The 19831-nt window shown below is 43.7% G+C and overlaps 1 pseudogene; it reads right to left on the reverse strand.

The window, feature by feature from the left end:
* Positions 1–742: 742 nt before the first annotated feature.
* Positions 743–17892, reverse strand: LOC131920837 (small ribosomal subunit protein eS24-like; annotated as a pseudogene).
* Positions 17893–19831: the final 1939 nt, after the last annotated feature.

Here is a 19831-nt window from a genome sequence, read left to right on the forward strand (position 1 = left end):
CCGCCGCCGCCATTTTAATGGAGCGCTCGGGCCGCGCTCGGCTCTTTCCGCCCGGGCGAAGGAGCCGCGGAGAGGCGCCGCGCGCGCTCATTCCTCCGCCCCTCCCGGCCCCGCCCGCCCGCCCGCCCTCCGCCCCTCTCCGCGCACACGCCGCACGCCGCACACCCTGCCTGCCCCAGCCGCCGGCCGCCCTCCCTTTCCTCTTCCGTCCGGCCTCCCCGCCCTCGGCCCACCCCCTCCGCGCGCTCGCCCACCCCGCCCCGCCCCGCCCGGATCTCTGGCAGAGGCCGGAAGGGGAGCGCGCGGCCCGCTGCCGCCGCCGCCGCCGCGGGGGGAGGCGGGGAGTGGAAGATGGCGGAGGCTGCGGGCGGGTCGCGGCTACGCGGACTCTCCCGCCCCGGACGGCCGGCGCCCGGCTCCGGGGAGGCTCGACGAGAGCTGGCCGGGACGGGTGCGCCGCCCGGTCCCCCGCCGCAGCGCTGGCGTCGCGGCGCCCCGAGGGGAAGCGGCCGAGGTGGCGCCGGCGCTCGGGCGTGCGGACGGCGGGGGCCGGCGCGCCCCGCCTCGCCCCGCTCCCCACCTGGCTCCGCGAGAATGGAACAGCCCAGGGCGCGTCCTAACCTGAAGCCCTGTGTGGCGCTCTCGGGCGCTGCTGGGCGGCTCCTCTGTCCTCCAGCACTGAGACACCTTGACAGGACTAGAAATGGCGCGCTAGAGTGCCCCCAGAACATCTCGTTTCCACTCACGAGGCCTCCTCACAAGATGCCTGCCCGTTCTTCATCGGAAATGGTGCATTAGGCGTTTTCAGCAGAGCCAGGCAGACAGAGCGATTGGCCTGCGGAACCAAGCCTGGCTTGATGGTTTATGACGGTGATCCCTAAACGCAGGCAGGAGGATTGATCTGAGTTCGAGGGCAGCCTGAGCGACCTTTAAGTTCTTGCCTATGATATTGACAAGTCTGTACAGTAATTGAATCTTTGGGGAAGAATTACCCTTCCCTAATAAATGAATTAATTTTAACGTGTGTTTTAACCCTTCTTTTTGCCTGAAAAAATTATCTAAACATGGAAAATAATTTTTAAAAAATTTGTAAGGTTGGTGTAGTACTTTTTGCCAGATAGGGTTCTTGCTGTATTAGTCCAGGCTGGAATTAAATTCCTTATGCTCCTGCCTTCTAGGAACTGGGATTACAGGTGTGTGTCACTCTGTACAGTTATACCTTATCCCCACTCCTAACGTTTAAAGTTACAAATTGGATAAGAGCTAACCTTGACATTGATGTACAGGGTAATAAAATCTGGGTCCCTGCCAGACGGTGGTGATACACCCCTTTAATCCCAGCACTTGGGAGTTCGAGGCCAGCCCAGTTTACAGAGCGAGTTCCAGGACAGCCAGAGGTACACAGAGAAACTCTGTCTCAAAAAGAAAAGAAAATCTGGGTCCCTGAATCTTCCCTTGACCAAGTGTCTATTCTTAGACTGGTTATTCGAGGAAAAAAAAACTTTCTGACAAGTCTTGTAGCACATGCTTATGTGGGAAAAATAAATGCTAGTATCAAGCCTGTGATTCCAGCACTTGGGAAGTAGTGGCAAGATTGTCACACGTGGCCGGGCGGTGGTGGCGCACGCCTTTAATCCCAGCACTTGGGAGGCAGAGGCAGGCGGATCTCTGTGAGTTCGAGGCCAGCCTGGGCTACCAAGTGAGTTCCAGGACAGGCACAAAGCTACACAGAGAAACCCTGTCTCGAAAAAACCAAAAAGAAAAAAAAAGATTGTCACACGTTTAAGGTCAGCCTGGTCTACATACTGAGTCCAGGCCACTCAAGGCTACATGACACAGCCCTGTCTCAAGGGAAAAAAAATAAAAATTAAAAAAACTGAGCTGGGGTGTAGTTTAGTGTTAGGCAGCTTGCTTAGCATGCACATATCTCAATTCAGTTCCCACAGATACATAGACATAGACACACAGAAATGCTCTGAGAATCTGGAGAATCGTTAGAATTCTTTATTAGATGATTCTTTATTATCTACATCAGGGCTCAACAGACTTTCTAGTAGGCACAAATAGCAAATGTTTTAGACTTTAGAGAAAATACAGGCCCTAATGATTACAAACCTGTAAATCAAGAAGTCAGCAGGCTGAGTATAAGGGCTGGACACATGGCTCAGAGGATGTGTTGACAGGGCACCTATAACTGCCGGTAACTCCAGCTCCAGGGGAGCTTAAGCCACCTTCTGACCTGTACTTAGAGACTTGGAGGCAAACATTCATACACATAAACTAAAAAATAAATTTTAAGCCAGGAGGTGGTGGTGCATGCCTTTAATCCTAGCACTCAGGAGGCAGGGGCAGGTGGGTCTCTGAAGTTCGAGGCCAGCCTGCTCTGCAAATCGAGTTCCAGGACAGCCAGGACTGTTAACACAGAGAAACCCTGTTTCAAAAAAGAAAACAAAAGTTAATGGACAATGAGTTTTGAAAGTTGTAATTTTTACATGTTAGAAAATAACTGCTGTTGCATGATTTATCTGATTTCTGGATGTTAGCTTTGAATCTTCTGTTATCTGTGTTCCATTTGGAATATCTGTAGAGGTCAGGAATTTGGTAAGGGACCAAAAAGAAGCTTTAAGAGGGACTAAAGCACAGTGGTATAAAAAGTAGCAGGAGTGATAAAGAAGGAAGGGTTAAAGTGGAGTGAGGACAGGGGGAGGAAGGAGCATGGAGGGGGATAACTAATAGTAAAAAGCCATATGGAAACAACTAGTGTAGCAGCCTCCTAAACCATATACGTACATGAAAAGAGGTTTAGGGTTGAAAAGGGCTCAGCAGTTAAGAGCAGCTCTTCCAGAAGACCCAAGTTCAATTCCCAGCACCCACAAGTGGCATCTCACAACCACCTGTAACTCCAGCTCTAGAGAGACATAACCTACGCTCACATGCACACATCCCCTATTTAATGGGGGAGGGAATACCACAATTAGACACCTCATCCTAGCAAATAAAACAGTACCACTTTTTTGACTTGTTGGCCAGTTGGGTCACATAGATCCCCAAAAGCATTAATAGGTACTCTTGGCTACCCTCCAGAACTTGATGGTAGAATCCTGCTGATGAAGATACCACATACTGGAGTCATAAAACGTGGGAAAACCAAGCTGGTACTCACCTGGAAGCGTCGTTTCTACTGGCTAGCTTTCATTGTCCTGGAAAGTGTTGTGAACACTACAAGAGGAAAGTAGTCATCCTCAAATCTCACCCAGCTGTGAACCCTGCAAACTACAACTAACCTAACAAAGTATGTCACCTGGCACAAATATAGGCGTAACAAACCACTTTCTGATCAAATGTAAGGTCTGCTTCATGAGACAGAACCTATACCTAGCGCTGTTAAAGGGCCAAGAACCTGTCATGAAAACGCAATACTGTTACTCTACTAGACAGACATACTATGAAAAAAACTTCTTAATGACTTAGAGCTGTACCCATAGGTCAGAGCAGCGCCCAACCCTCATCAGAGAATCTTCTTGGAATAGATGGCAGTTAACACAGAGACGCAGCTACTCAATGTGAGTGGACCGCTCAGTCCTAAATGGAATGTACATATTACATCCCTCGCCCCAACACTCTGGGTTCTTTGTGGAAGAAAGATTGTAAGAGCCAGAGGGATAAACATTGTTTTTTTTTTTGTTTTTTTGTTTTTTGTTTTTCGAGACAGGGTTTCTCTGTGTAGCTTTGCGCCTTTCCTGGAACTCACTCGGTAGCCCAGGCTGGCCTCAAACTCACAGAGATCCGCCTGGCTCTGCCTCCCGAGTGCTGGGATCAAAGGCGTGCACCACCACCGCCCGGCTGGGATAAACGTTGTTTTCCAAACACTCAGGCCAGCTGCACACACGAGCTGACAGCAACTGTGACAGCATGCACCGCTGAGGCAAGTTCCAACCAGACAGAGTCCTAGCATAGAAGGAGAAAGGTGAATACAAAACCTGACCACTAGCTGAGAAGCTGCAGGCCTTCGATAGCTGTTAGCGGAGGGACAGTAGTTTTTCTTTAATGACCTGACCTCTGGTGGGAGGCCATCAGGGCGGGCCCCCCTCCCAGCCATAGATAAGAGGCTGCTGAGCTACAGCCCACAGGCCCAGTCTGGTCCACTACATGTTTTAAATGTCTGTAGGTTGAGAATGGTTGTACTTTGTGTGTGTTCTAGGAGTAGAAACCAGAGCTGTGCACATGCAGGGCAAATGCTTAATCACCAAGGTCATCCCTACCCTAATTTTTACATTTTAATGATTGAGGGTGAAAAAAACATTAAAAAAAAAAAACATTTTTTAATGTAATACCAACATTGTTCAGTGGAAAGTTCCAACTCAAAGCAGTCATCCTTCCAAGTGTTGGGATTACAGGTATAAGCCACTACACTCAGCTCAAGTCAGAATTTTCAGACCATTAATTGATACCATACTACTTTTGGTCTAGCTTGAAAAGCAGTAGATAGCTGGACATTTTGAAGAGTCTGTATTTTTGTTTGTTTGTTTGGTTGGTTGGTTGGTTGGTTTTTAAGATAGTGTAGCCCTGTCTGTTCCAGAACTCACTCTGTAGACCAGGCTGGCCTTGAACTCACAGAGATCCTCCTCCCTCTGCCTCCCGAGTGCTGGTATTAAAGGTGTGCACCACCACTGCCAGGCTAGAGGCTGGCTTTTTTCATTCATTATTTTTTTTTTACACACACTATCTAGTAGTAGAATTATGGTTGGTTGGTTGGTTGGTTGGTTGGTTGGTTAGTTTGGTTTTTTGAGACAGGTCTGCCTGCCTGTGGTGGGCCTACTCATTTCTCTATGGGAGGCCCTGTTTCACTTTTTCCCCAGGGTACTCTTGAGGAGGGTGAAGTGAGAAATATTTAGATAGAGGATAGAAGGGAGAGAAACAGAAACACAGGATAGTCTCAGGAGAGCCTGGATCAATATCCACCAGCCTCTTCTGTCTCTTCTAAAGGGCCTTTTATAGGAACGTCAAGGGGTGGAGCAAAAGACCTCCGCCTAGCACAGCCAAGTACAGACTCTTTCCAAACACCTGGTAACCACATACATGGTCAAGCAATTCTCTAATGCAGCCCTTCTGGGTAAAGCAAGCTCAGATCTCACTAGGAAACCTTTGTGGGCCTCCCCACCTGCCTCTGCCTCCCCAGTGCTGGCACCACCTGGCTACACAAATAAATTTTATTTTGTTGTATTTATTTATTTGTTTGTTTGTTTTGGTTTTTCAAAACATGGTTACTCTCTGTAGTCCTGGCTGCCCTGGAACTCACTTTGTAGACCAGGCTGGCCTCAAACTCACTAAAATCTGTTGGCCTCTACCTCCCAAGTGCTGAAATTAAAGGCATGCGCCACCACCACCTGGCCCAGATTTTATTTTTTATATGCATTGGTGATTTGTCTTCATGTACATAATGGAACTGGAATTACAGTTTGTGAGTTAACATGTGGTGCTGGGAATTGAACCCAATTCCTTTGGAAGAATATCTGGTGCTCTTAACCACTGAGCTCTCTCCAGCCCGGAATTACACTTTTTAAAACTACAAGGCCTTGGGGCTGGAGAGATGGCTCAGAGGTTAAGAGCACTGGATGCCAACAAGAAGTCCAGAGTTCAACCCCTAGCAACCACATGATGACTCACAACCACCTATGATGAGATCTGGTGCCTTCTGCCTTGCAGACAGACACACATGCAGGCAGAACACTGTATACATAATAAATACATCTTTAAAAATAATAAAATAAGCCGAGCAGTGGTGGCGCACGCCTTTAATCCCAGAACTCGGGAGGCAGAGCCAGGCAGAACTTTGTGAGTTCAAGGCCAGCGTGGTCTACAGAGCGAGATCCAGGAAAGGCTCAAAGCTACACAGAGAAACCCTGTCCTGAAAAACAAACAAACAAAAACCCATAACATTAATATTGGAAACCACAGTTAGCAAGATAGCTCTGAATAAAGGTGTTGGGGAATATTATTTTAAGGTGTGTTATTTTTGTTTATGATGCATTTGTTTTGTTTTTTTTGTTTTGTTTTGGTTTGGTTTGGTTTGGTTTTTCGAGACAGGGTTTCTCTGTGTAGCTTTGCGCCTTTCCTGGAACTCGCTTTGGAGACCAGGCTGGCCTTGAACTCACAGAGATCCGCCTGCCTCTGCCTCCGGAGTGCTGGGATTAAAGGCGTGCGCCACCACTGCCCGGCTTATGATGCATTTGTTTAAGTCTATGAAGCTGTGTTACTTACTGTGCCTGTCTAAAACATCAGATGGTCTAATAAAGAGCTTAATGTCCAATAACGAGGCAGGAGAAAGGATAGGTGAGGCTGGCAGACAGAATTAATAGAAGGAGAAATCTGGGAGAGGAGAGATCTAGGAGCGAAAGAAGGAGGAGGACATCAGGGGTCAGCCACCCAGATACACAGCAACCCATGGGATAACAAATAATGAAAGGTATATAGAAATAGAGAAAGGTAAAAGCCCAAAGGCAAAAGCTAGATGGGATAATTTAAGTAAAGCTGGCAGGAAACAAGCCAAGCTAAAGGCAGGCATTCATAAGTATGAATACATCTCTGTGTGTATTTGGAAGCTGGGTGGCAGTCACCATCGAAGAGTAAAAGAGCAAAAACAAACAGCAACATAAGGTGCTTGCCAAGCTTGAAAACCTGAGTTTTACCTGGGTGGTGGTGGCGCACGCCTTTAATCCCAGCACTGGAGAGGCAGAGGCAGGGGAATCTCTTGGGTTTGAGGCCAGCCTGGTCTACAGAGCAAGTCCTAGGACAGCCAGAGCTATGTAGAGAAACCTTGTAAGAAGAATGAAAGAAGAAAAAGAAAACCTGAGTTTTACTGCAGAACCCACATGCCAGGAGAGAACCAACTCTTGAAGCTTGTCCAGTGACCTCAACACTGGCATCATGACATTCATGGGCCCAATTGCTCACTTTCCTCCACCCCAGAAAATAATTAAATGTAAAAATAAAGAATGGCGATTGCAGCCTCAGTTGCAAGCTGGCAGGCAAGACCTGTAGGCAGACCTGCCCACCAACATCGGACCCTGGAGTCTACAAGTCCCATTCCATCTCAAACCCACCCATCCCCCGACCCCAGAGACCACAGCTGCTTCCTGAGACACAGACTCCATCAGCTCCAATTGGACCAAGAGAATCTTCATCCTATAACTGATGGACACATATACAGAGATCCACAGCCAAGCACCAGGCCAAGCTCCAGGAGTCCAGTCAAAGAGAAGGAAGAGGGATTCCATGGGGGGTGGGGGGGGATCAAGATCATGATGGGGAAATCTACAGAGATAACTGAACCAAGCTCCTATGGACTCACAAACTTTACACCGACAGCTGTGGAACCTGCACAGGACAGAACTAGGCCCTCTGCATACAGGAGACAGTTGTGTAGCTTGGTCTGTTTGAGGGGCTCCTGGCAGTGAGATCAGGATCTATCCCTGGTGCATGAGCTGGCTTTCTGGAGCCAATTACCTATGATGGGACGCCTTGATCAGCGGGGAGGGGCTTAGTCCTGCCTCAACTGAATGAATCAGGCTTTGCTGACTCCCCATGAGAGCCCTTACAATTTTGGAGGAGGGGATGGAGGATGGGTTGGGAGGGGAAAGCTGGGGTGGAAGTGGGAGGAGGGGTGGAAGGGGCATCTGTAACACAAATCTTAAAAGGTCTTATAATAAAAACCCAGAGCCAAATATTGGGGTGAAAGATCAGAGAAGCAGAACAGTCAGCCACTAGTTTACCTCTACAAAATCCTCAGCCTCAAGAGAACGAATTCCTATTTCCTCACACCTTATATACCTTTCTTACTTACTTACACATTACTTCGTGGGATTAAAGTTGTGTGTTACCACTGCCTGGTTCTGTTTCTCTCATGTAGCCCAGTGTGGCCTTGAACTCACAGAGATCCAGACGGATCTCTGCCTCCTGAGTAATAGGATTAAAGGTGTGTGCCACCACTGCCTGACCTCTACGTCTAATTTAGTGGCTGGCCCTGTCCTCTGATTCCCAGGTAAGCTTTATTGGGGTACACCATATATCAAAACATTTTCCTTTTTGTCTGAAATAATAAAAGAAGTTTATAACTAATATAAGAAAAACTATATAAATAAGTATATACAATATATACAGGTAATAAATACATCAACAATGTCTAGTCCATTTGCATTTGACAAATTCAGAGAAAATACTCCATTATCTATCCTATCTTTGTGAATCCAAAGGATTGTATCTAATTCACCTTCTATCCTAATTTGCATTACCAACCCAAAACTATCTTTTAATGTCTTTCAAACTTATACACTTTACACTTCTTTAGTGAGTTTCTTTTCTGAATTTTTTAACAAGGAAAACTATAACTATTTAATCTTCAACTCCCTCAGAGATCTGAGAAGGAAATAATATTAACTGAGTAAGCAGGAAGTGCAAACAAGCGTCTTCCAGAAACTGTGAGAAATGACAGAAACAGCTGGCTGCCTGGACAGTCACCCAAGGTTCCTCTGCAACATTGGGGCATCCATCCTCGGCCCACAGGGCTAGCATATCTGACAGACTCATCTGTGAAGCAGGATTTTCTGAAGGGCTGTCCTACTTTGTCTTGGCAAGGTTCAGCAGTCCTTTCTTTTGTGTCCCATTTGGAAAGAATACTGTCAGCAATCAATGTAAGGGAACTCTCTTACCCAGTGGCTAACTTTTGCCATGAAGAAAGTAAATGCCATATGGAGTTTCTTCAATGTTGATCATCTTCTCTGAAGTAGATTGGTGCTGCCAGGAACAGACATGTCTCATAGTCATAAAGAAAAAATCCATGTTATTAAAACATCTTAAATACCATAGTCTATAGATCTCTGAAGTGTTGGAAGATGACCTTTCTATCTAAAATATATTTCTGTTTAACCGTGAAAACATACCTAATATGATTACAACTTTGATTGTAATGACTATTAGCTTGCATTTCTTATATCCTTATTAGTTGGTAATAATAACTTTCAAGGACTAGCAATTTGCATTAGATTGTTAAATGAGCTATATAGGTACAATACCTTGAGCAAGATTAGAAATATATGTACAATATTTTCTAACAAAATCAATCTCAAATTTGTATCAATATACATAATTTGTATACAATATACAGGAATCTAATCCAATGTAAAATATTTAAAACTAGTAGTTACATTTTATTTATTTATTTCTATTTTATGTGCATTGGTGTTTTGCTATGGAACTGGAGTCACAGATAGCTGTGAGCTGCCATGTGGGTGCTAGGAATTGAACTCAAGTCCTCTGGAATAGCAGTCAGTACTCTTAATTACTGAGCCATCTCTCCAGCCACTAGCAGTTACATTTTAAAAGTAGATTCAATAATCTACCTTTTTATCTTATCATATCTATATCCTCCCTTTTTTTTTCAGAGTAGATTCAATAATCTGCCTCTTATCTATATTCTCTTTTTCTATTTTTCTTTCTTTTTTTCAAGCAAGAACCCTGAATCTAATCTTAGCTCTTTTTTTCTGACCGTTGTTAATTAACAACATGTAACCAAGGGCTGGAGAGATAGCTCAGCGGTTAAGAGCACTGACTATTCTTCCAGAGGTCCTGAGTTCAACTCCCAGCAACCACATAGTGGCTCACAACCATCTGTAGTGAGACCTGGCTCCCTCTTCTGGCCTAAAGTGATACATGGAGGCAGAACACTGTATACATAATAAATAAAATAAACCTTAAAAAAAAATTATATAAAAAAAACCCCATGTAACCAACCATCCTAAACAATGACAATTATCCTAACCTGTTGAAAGAACAAAAGCCACCCACCCCAAGCCAGGCAGTGGTGGCACACACCTTTAATCCCAGCACTGGGAGGCAGAGCCAGGCAGATCTCTGTGAGTTTGAGGCCAGCCTGGTCTACAGAGTGAGATCCAGGACAGGCTCCAAAGCTACACCGAGAAACCCTGTCTTGAAAACCAAAAACAAAACAAAACAAACAAACAAAAAACACCATTCCACCTCTTAGGAATGTGGGCATCATTTTCTTAAAATTACTTCCTGCTGAGCTGGAGAGATGGCTCAGTGGTTGAGAGCACTGACTGCTCTTCCAGAGGTCCTGAGTTCAATTCCCAGCAACCACATGGTGGCTCACAACCACTTGCAATTAGATCTGGTGCCCTCTTCTGGCCTGCAAGGACACATGCAGGCAGAACACTATATACATAATAAATAAAAAAACTTTAAAAAAAAAATTACTTCCTGCTATGTGGGGGTGATAGCATCTTTAGGGGATCCTGAAAAGAAAAAATTTGTGTTACTTGTCAATTCCTGGGAGAGGTAGCTTTATCATTTGTTGTTCAGTTTCTGCATAATGTGAAAATCTACATGTACATCCTGTATTTTCTTTTCCACCAAAGCCAATTCTCTTTCAGCTTAAGCTGATAATTCTCTTGGACTATTTAAGTCCTTGTCACCCTCTAAGGTTTTGAACAAATTACTCAGTTCATCATTTTTTACCCCAACAATAGTCCATAAATTGGAAATGTTTCCTAATAATATTTGAAAGTCATTAAGAGTCTGTTGCCATTCTTTACTTACCAGATTTCTTTTTAATAACAAGGAGAACTCCAAGGGCTGGTTGATTCGTCAATATGCTGAGCATTTAACTGCTCTTGTACCAGCTGTTCTAAGGCCTGTAGTTTCTCTTTTGTTAAAGGCCATTGCTGAACCCACACAGGTAGATATGTTGGTGTCTTTGAAAGATCAGCAGTTGTTGTGCCCTGTTCTTGTACAATCTGGATGGTCAGTGACTGTTCTTTATAATACCTTCTAATATTTTTCTCATAAACATATATTAGTTTATGGTTTGTTTCTGAGATTGGAGGAATGTTAATCTGTGTATTCCTTTGTTGTAATAAATTATGTACCTGTAGATTCATTGCTATATTAGCCACATATGTCTTTAATTTTCCTCTATGTCCTTCTTGGCTCTATACATTTGACCCATATCACATTCTGTTTCACTTTAGATAATGTTCCAATCCCTAAAAACTGAACATTTACCTCCTCAAGAGGCCAAGATTCTGATGCAATTATTGTTATGTCTGCACCCATGTCTATAAGACCTTCAATGAGAAGGTCATTTATTCATATTTTTAATTTTGGTCTTTGTTCATTTATAGAAGTTTGCCAAAATATTCGCTTTATGGTTTCTCCAGTTTTTCTCTCTTCTATAGCTGCTCTATCACCCCGAGCAGTATAGTTTTTTACAATAGGTATTAAGTTCTTTAATTGCTCTGGGAAGGGGTTTCTTCTATGATGGCAGGAAAGGACTGAACTAAATTTGTCATGGGGGTTTGCAAGAGGCCTCTCAGGGAGATTCTTGACAGCAAAGGCAAAGGATTACCTTGTCTGTCCCTTGTTCATCTACATTCATTAGTCCAATGCTTGCCTTTACCATAACTTCTGCATAATCCAGAAGGGAGGGGTATTCTGTTACCATTGTTCCTTGAAAAAACATTGTTTCTAGGAACACCCTGTTTACATTCCCTTTTTAGGTGACCTTGTTTACCACAACTGAAACTTCTGACATTACTAATTTTTTTCAAACCTCTGGAAATCATCTCTCCTATCCAAGTATCACCATGGTCACGAAATTCAACATCCATTGTATCTCAGATCCATTCCTTCAAGAGTGCTGATCTTGCCTTTAATGGCTTAATTATCCTTTTGCATTGTGCATTAGCATTTTCAAAAGCCAGAAATTCAATTATCTGTCTAGCTTCTGAAATTGGTATTATTCTATCTGCTGCTAAAAACAGCCTTTCAAAAGATCAGTGAAGCCGAGCGTTGGTGGCGCACGCCTTTAATCCCAGCACTCAGGAGGCAGAGCCAGGCAGATCTCTGTGAGTTTGAGGCCAGCCTGGGCTACCAAGTGAGTTCCAGGAAAAGGCGCAAAGCTACACAGAGAAACCCTGTCTCGAAAAACAAAAACAAAAAAACAAAAAAAAAAAGATCAGTGAAGGTTTCTTTTGGGCCCTGTATAACTTTTGTAAATGACTCAATTTTCTTTCCACTTCTTCAATTCTGTCACAAGCATTCAAGGCTGCCATTCTGCATAAAGCCAGGGTATGGTCATCATATAGAGATTGCCTTTCTACATTAGCATAATCTCCCTCTCCAAGAAGTTGATCTTGGTAGATTTCAAAACCTCTAGCTCTACTTCATTGTTCAATGGTCTTAGCCTCATCTTTCCACCACATCTTCCATTGTAATTGGGGACCAGCCTCTAAAACAGCTCTAACCAAATCTCTCCAGTCTTGAGGGATAATTCTTTTACAAGTTGACCATGAGTTTAACATCTGCTTCACAAATGGAAAATCCATACCATATGACACTATAACTTCTTTGAACCTCCTCAGATCTATCATTACAGAATCTGCATTTGGCAGTTCCTATAAGGTCACTGGATAGATTAAATTTGACTATTTGAAAGCCTTAAGCTGTTTCTCTGTAACCTTATAATGTAATGTTGAGATTGGTTCACCTTTAAATTCCTCTGTCTGGGTCTGAGTTTCTGAATTTATTATCTATTTAAACAAGTTTTTCTAAAACTTTTATCTTGGCACTCATATTAACCAACTTTTTTAATGATAAAACAGAAATGATCAAAAAACTAATATTTATAATTGACATTACATCTATCCCATCAACATTAATTACTCTCTCATTTAATTGTTCCATTTTCAGAACGTCAATCATATTATCAAACAGAGATCAAACATCCTCTGTTGTAAAAATGTTTCCCATTTTTTAATGTGGGGGGAAAAATTCTCTTTTAACTAATTTCTCCCTTTAAGAAATCTTAATTGACTCACCAACTCTTCTGACTGCATAAAATAGTAGAAGCCCAAGAGGTTTCAAGGCAGCTACCTAGTGTGGTAGCAGCCTGAGATGGGGATCCAGGGAGAGCCCACAACCCACCAGGAGAGAAGAAGCTGTCTGCATTAGGGAACACAAGAAAGCTGCTAACTCCTATTGTTTTTGGAGCCCAAAAAACTAATGGAGTTTGCTATGGGATAATGCTCTTGTACACTGGCTTAATAAAATGCTAATTTGTCAGTAGCCCAGCAGGAAGTATAGGCAGGGTAAGCAGACTAGGAGAATGCTGGGAAGCGGAAGGGTAGAGTTAGGAGTCACCAGCCAGACACAGAGGAAGCAAGATGACAAGGCAGCACTGAGAAAAGGTACCAAGCCACGTGGCTAAACACAAATAAGAATTATGAGTTAATTTAAGTATAAAAGCTAGTTAGTAATAAGCCTGAGCTAATGGCAGAGCAGTTATAATTAATAGAAGCTTCTGAATGATTATTTTATAAGCGGACTGTGGGACTGCAGGGCCCGGCAGCACCAGAGAAAATCTTCAACTACAGTAGTTTGCTGCAGAGAAGCTGCAACAAAAACTTAGCCAGCAGGTTAGGGACTCTGGCCCATGTGGGGTGTAGACCCTGGTCACATGCGGCTCAGGACTGAGCTGGGCCTGCAACGCCACAGGCAAGCAGCTTTTTTGTGAATTTGTGCCACAAACATTGGGCGCCTGATGTTGTTCAAATCTTAGATGGTCTTTTAATAAAAAAAAATCCAGTACCAGATATTGGGATAAACGCTGAAAGATCAGAAAAGCATGCAAGCCATAGCCAACCTCATCTCACCCTCACCAACTCCACAGATCCTCTGACTGAAATCCTGAGTCCTCACCCGAATGGATCTCAGCTAAACTGCCTTAGTTCCTGTTTCCTCACACCTTACATACCTTTCTCTGACCTGCTGTCACTTCCTGGGATTAAGGGCACATGTGCTTCCCAGTACTGGGATTAAAGGTATGTGCTGTGGCTGTATTCCTGCTGAGCTACTCCTGGCCTGGCTCCAGAGAGTAGCACCTAGTCCTAATCCATTCTTTGTTTAACCGCATCTTTTGTTTCTCTTATTGCCCTATGTGAGTCTTGTCTGAGAGTCTCCAAAGGATCAAAGGCCATGTAAAACTTGGGAAACCCAGAGAACCGTGGTACCTGATAGATTGAGGAATTTCACTTGGCATTGTATCTTAGGGAACTCCTCTCAGGTTGCTTTGAAGATACAGAAATTAACTGGCTAAACTGTAAATAGAGAGACAATAAAAATGCCCTGGGTGAAGGGAAAGTGCTTTACTCCTTAGAGGCTTTTAGTCCTCTGAGTCTTCTTTCCACGGGTCCACGTGAACCCGCACACCCGTACCGCGACGTTCTGTGACAGTGTGCCACCACTGCCTGACCTCTACGTCTAATCTAGAGGCTGGCTCTGTCCTCTGATCCTCTGGCAATCTTTATTAGGTTACACAATATATCACCACATTTCCCCTTTTTTTCTAAAACGATAAAAGGTTATAACTAATATAAGAAAGACTATATACAATAAGTATATACAATATATATATATAATCAAGAGTTACATTAACTATATCCAGTCCATAAACATTTGACAAATTCAGAGAAAATACTCCATTATCTATCCTATTTTTGTGAGTCCAAAGTGTTGTACCTAATTTGATTTCTATCCTAACTTGTATTACCAACACAAAACTGTCTTTTGATATCTTCCAGACTTATGCACTGTAACTAAGTGGTCACGACATAGGAGTGTGGTTTCACATGGATCCGTGGAATGAAGACTCAGAGGCATCTTAAGAATGAATCTAGCCTGTCATGGCTGCAGGGGGGTCCAGCCTGGAAGGACTGAAGCACTATCCCTTTGCCTCGGGCAGTTTTATTTCTCTCCATTTCAGTTTAGCCAGTTAATTTCCATGTGCTCAACCATGACACACACCCTGAAAGGGGCCCCCAACAACACAATGCCAAGTGCAGATTCCTCAATTTCTCAGGTACCAGGTTTTCCAGGTTTCCTGAATCCAGTTTTGCATAGGCCTTTGTATCCTTGGGAAACTCTGAGACAAGATTCACATGGAGGGCAACAAGGGAAGCAAAATGTGTCTGCTAAACAAAAGATGGATTAGGGCCAGGTGCTACTCTCTGGAGCCAGACTAGGTGCAGCTCAGCAGGAGTGCTGCCACAATACACTGTACACCTCTTTAGTGAGTTTCCTTTCTGAATTTTTTAACAAGGAAAGCTGTAACTATCTAATCTTCAACTCCCTCAGAGACCCAAGAAGGAAATAATATTAACTAAGTAAGCAGGAAGAGCAAAAAAGTGATTTCCAAAAAATGTAAGAAATGACAGAAACAGCTGGCTGCCTGGACAGTCACCCGAGGTTTCTCTGCAACGTTGGGGCATCCATCTTCAGCCTACAGGCCTAGCATATCTGACAGACTCATCTGTGAAGCAGGATTTTCTGAAGGGCCTTCCTACCTTGTCTTGGCAAGGTTCAGCAGTCCTTTCTTTTCGGTCCTGCTTGTCCTTTTTGCACAGCATATTGTCAGCAGTCAAGGCAAGGGCACTTTCTTGCCTAGTGGCTAACTTGCTACAGAGAAAATAAACTTCATGTGTAACACAAATCTTAAAAGTTTTTATAATAAAAAACCCAGAGCCAAATATTGAGGTGAAAGCTGAAAGATCAGAGAAGCAGAAGAGCCAGCCACTTGCTTACCTCTACAAAATCCTCAGCCTCAAGAGAGCAAGTTCCTGTTTCTTCACGCCTTATATATCTTTCTGTGTCCTTCCATATTACTTCCTGGGATTAAAGTTGTGTGTCATCTGTTTCTTTCATGTAGTCCACTCTGGCCTTGAACTCACAGAGATCCAGATGGATCTCTTTATGTAGAATGAGTGGAAACATTTCTTTAAAAAAAAAAAAAAAAGAATGGTTTCTGAGATGGTTCAGTATGTAAAAGCACTTGCCATACAGTCCTGGACACTCAAATTTGAGACCTGGAACCAACATAAATGTTGAAGAAGAGAACCAACTTCACAAGAATTGTCTTTTGACTTTTACACAAGAGTCATGGCACATGGGCCCACAAAGTCAGTACATACTTAACAGAAATGTACATGGAAAACTAAATCATTTTTTTTTTTCTTTCCGGAGCTGAGGACCGAACCCAGGGCCTTGCGCTTGCTAGGCAAGCGCTCTACCACTGAGCTAAATCCCCAACCCCCAACTAAATCATTTTAATACATAAAAAGAATAGCTTCTTAGGGAAGTAGCTTGATTGGCAGAATGCTGGATGAAGCCCTAGGTTCAATCCCAAGTACTGTGCATCCTTAGTAATAAGATCAAAGCCAGGCTGGCCTGGGCTACATGACACACTGTCACAAAAGAAAAGGCTTCCTGCTAGGCAAAGTGACTCAGGCCTGTAATCCCATCCCTTAGATGGCAGAGACAGGACTTCAAAATTTAATAATAACACTCTATTTTTTGTTTGTTTGCTGTTTTGTTTGGCTGTCTGCAACTGACTGTGTAGACCAGGCTGGCCTCAAAATCACAGAGACCCACCTGTCTCTGTTGCATGTGACACCATGCCCAGCAGGCTTGTTCTTACAGAGGCTCCAGATTTGTTTCCCAGCACCAAATGGTGGCTCACAAGCATCTGTAATTCCAGTTCCAGGTCTGATGCCCTCTGCTGATCTACTGGGAACCAGGCATGCACGTGGTGTGAAAAACACAGGCAAACATGGGGGAACCTCTTTGGTTCCATCCTCGGCACTAATTTTAAAGGATGTGAGGTGCTGGAGAGACGACATGGAGGTTAAGGGTGTTTGCTGCACTTGTAGAGGACTTTGGTTTAATTCAGGGCACACAGGAGACTGAGGGAAGAAAATTTGGAGAATTCAGATTTTGTCTGGTAGCTAGAGCCCATCCCCAAAACCAAAGTTGATTGCACTGTAAGATATTCCCAGTGCACAGGAGACAGGCAAGAAGCCAGATTGTGCCGCATAGGAAGACCTGTCCCAGAACTCACCAGAGAATGGCTTAAAAGGCCAGTATGAAGCTCCAGGTTAGGAAGCTTGCTTAGCATTTCTAAGGCCCTGGGTTTGATATGCAACACCAAACACTTTAAATCAGTAGGCTGAGAATATAGTCCATTGGTACAATTATTAAGGCTCTGGGTCCCTCCCTAACACCACAAGGGGAGGGGGAGTGCTAAAACAAATGGAGTTTATTTTTCTGGAGTAAAAGCAGTAGACTCCACAAGACTGACCATTGCAGTGACTCAAAGGTCTTTCACCTTTACCCTATTTCACACCATGGTTTCTGCCTCCTCCTTTCAGGACAGCCACTGTTACACTAACAACCATAAGGGCAAGCTTTTGGTTTATTTGTCTTCTCCTTAGAAATCCACACATCACAGCGAACAGTCATCAAAGATCTATTCCTTTTGCTTTTCTTTTTTTTTTTTTAAGATTTATTTATTTATTATGTTTACAGTGTTCTGTCTGCACATATCCCTGCAATCCAGAAGAGGGCACCAGATCTCATTACAGATGGTTGTGAGCCACCATGTGGTTGCTGGGAATTGAACTCAGGACCTTTGGAAGAACAAGCAGTGCTCTTAACCTCTGAGCCATCTCTCCAGCCCCTCCTTTTGCTTTTTTACCAGCACCAATAGCTGTCCCCTGACCGCCTTCATGCTGTTCCTGTCCCTGCTTTCTGGAGGAGGTCTTTTTCTTCTCATAAAGACCATGCCTTGCAAGTCTGTGTTTAGGCTCATTCTTCTTCGCATAATCTAAAACTGGTTCTGAACCCAAACCCAAATGTGTCATCTAGTGTGGTTTTGTACATTGTCTTCTACTGTTGCCTTCCCAGGGTGAAGGACATCAGTGACAGTTGTTTCTTCTGAAGTGTATGGTGAGTCATTAACTTCCTGGTGTGTATTGTTACTGTCATTCTTGATGGAGGTCCTGGGGCTGCCAGGAGGAAAAGAGCAAGATGATGCTTCAAAGTGAGGAGGAGCAGAGTAAAGATAAGGGCCTCTGTGGTATGGTTCGAACTCCCTCAAAGCAAGACCCAATGGAAATAGTTCCATCTTTGTGTAATTCAATATAGCACTTCTGGAGCCGGGCGGTGGTGGCGCACGCCTTTAATCCCAGCACTCGGGAGGCAGAGCCAGGCGGATCTCTGTGAGTTCGAGGCCAGCCTGGGCTACCAAGTGAGTTCCAGGAAAGGCACAAAGCTACACAGAGAAACCCTGTCTCGAAAAACCAAAAAAAAAAAAAAAAAAAAAAAAGAAAAGAAATCAATATAGCACTTCTGGGCTGGAGAGATGGCTCAGCGGTTAAGAGTGCTGGCTGGTCTTCCAGAGGACCTGAGTTCAATTCCCAGCAATCACATGACTCACAACCATCTGTAATGAGATCTGGTGCCTTCTTCTGACTTGCAGGCACACATGAAGGCAGAACACTGTATACATAATAAATAAATCTTTTTAAAAAAGTGTTTTGATATAGTACTTCTCTTCCCACCTTATGACAATGAAATAAAATAAAGGGGATAGTGTGCACTGAATTCTTATGGGATCTGCCAAAATGGGTAATCACAGGTAAAAACATTCCTAGGATCTGGAGTATTTTTTTTTCTGTGCTGAAGATCTAGCTTAGGGCCTCACAAAGTATCCAGGCATACTCTCACTATGTGCGTGAAACATTTCTGTGGATGCGTGCACATGTGCATGCAGGTAGTTGTGTGGGTCTAGATGTACAGGTCAGGTATTTGTCCTATCTCCACCTTACTTTTTTAAGACAAGGTCCCCCTAAACCTGGCACTGACAGATTGGCTAAATTGACTGGCCACTGAGTTCCAGGGACCAGTCCCCTCTAAGTCCTAACTGGAGTACTGGGGTGACAGATACGACTGTGTTTTACACGCATTCTGGGAATCTGAACTTGGGTTCTCATAGTTGAATGGTAGGTTACTGACAGCCATCTCCCCAGCCATTCTTAAACAAACAAACAAAACCCCAGCTAACTTATTTATTTTTATGTGCATTGGTGTTTTGCCTGCATGTGTCTGTGTGAGTGTCAGATCCCCTGGAACTGGAGTTACTGATAGTTGTGAGCTACTATGTGGGTGCTGGGAATTGAACCTGGGTCCTCTGGAAGAGTAAGTAGCCAGTGATCTTAATCACTGAGCCACCTCTCTAGCCTCACTCTTTCTAATAATAAAATTCTACTACATTCATTTATTCATCTATATGTGGGCATGTTCTTGCCATCCCCCCGACCACTTGTGAAAGTCAGTAGACAACTTATACAGGAGTTGGTTCTTACCTTCCACCATGTACACACCAAGGATCAAATTCAGTTCATCAGTCTTGGTAGCAAACACCACTCACTACCCATTGAGAAATCTTTTTGTCTTCAGCTGACCATGCCCACCCTAGCCATGCATAGTATGAAAAAAGCCAAACAAACAAAACACCAAAAAGTGTGGAGCAGTGGTGGAGCATGTCTTTAGACTCAGCATTCCCAGGGTCCTGAGTTTGAAGCCAGCCTGGTCCACAGAGTGAGTTCCAGGACAGCTAGGGCTACAGAGAAACCCTGTTTCGAAAAACCAAAATGTCAACAAAAAGGAGGGAGAATAGAAAGGAAAGGGGGGAAGAGAGTGGGAGAGAATGAATATGTATATGGGTAGATGAGACCTCAAAGGAGTTTAAAGTGTTTTGAGAAGACCGTAATGTCATTTAAATAAAAAAAAAAAGGATAAAAATGACAACTTTAATGTTGTTGAGAAATAATTTAACTGATTCAAGTGAGACCTAAAAGTATTTTCTTTAAAGATTTTTATGTGTATATTTTGCCAGCATCCATGTATATGCACCTGGTGGCCA

This window comes from Peromyscus eremicus, chromosome 10 (genome assembly GCF_949786415.1).
Source record: "Peromyscus eremicus chromosome 10, PerEre_H2_v1, whole genome shotgun sequence".
NCBI lineage: Eukaryota > Metazoa > Chordata > Mammalia > Rodentia > Cricetidae > Peromyscus > Peromyscus eremicus.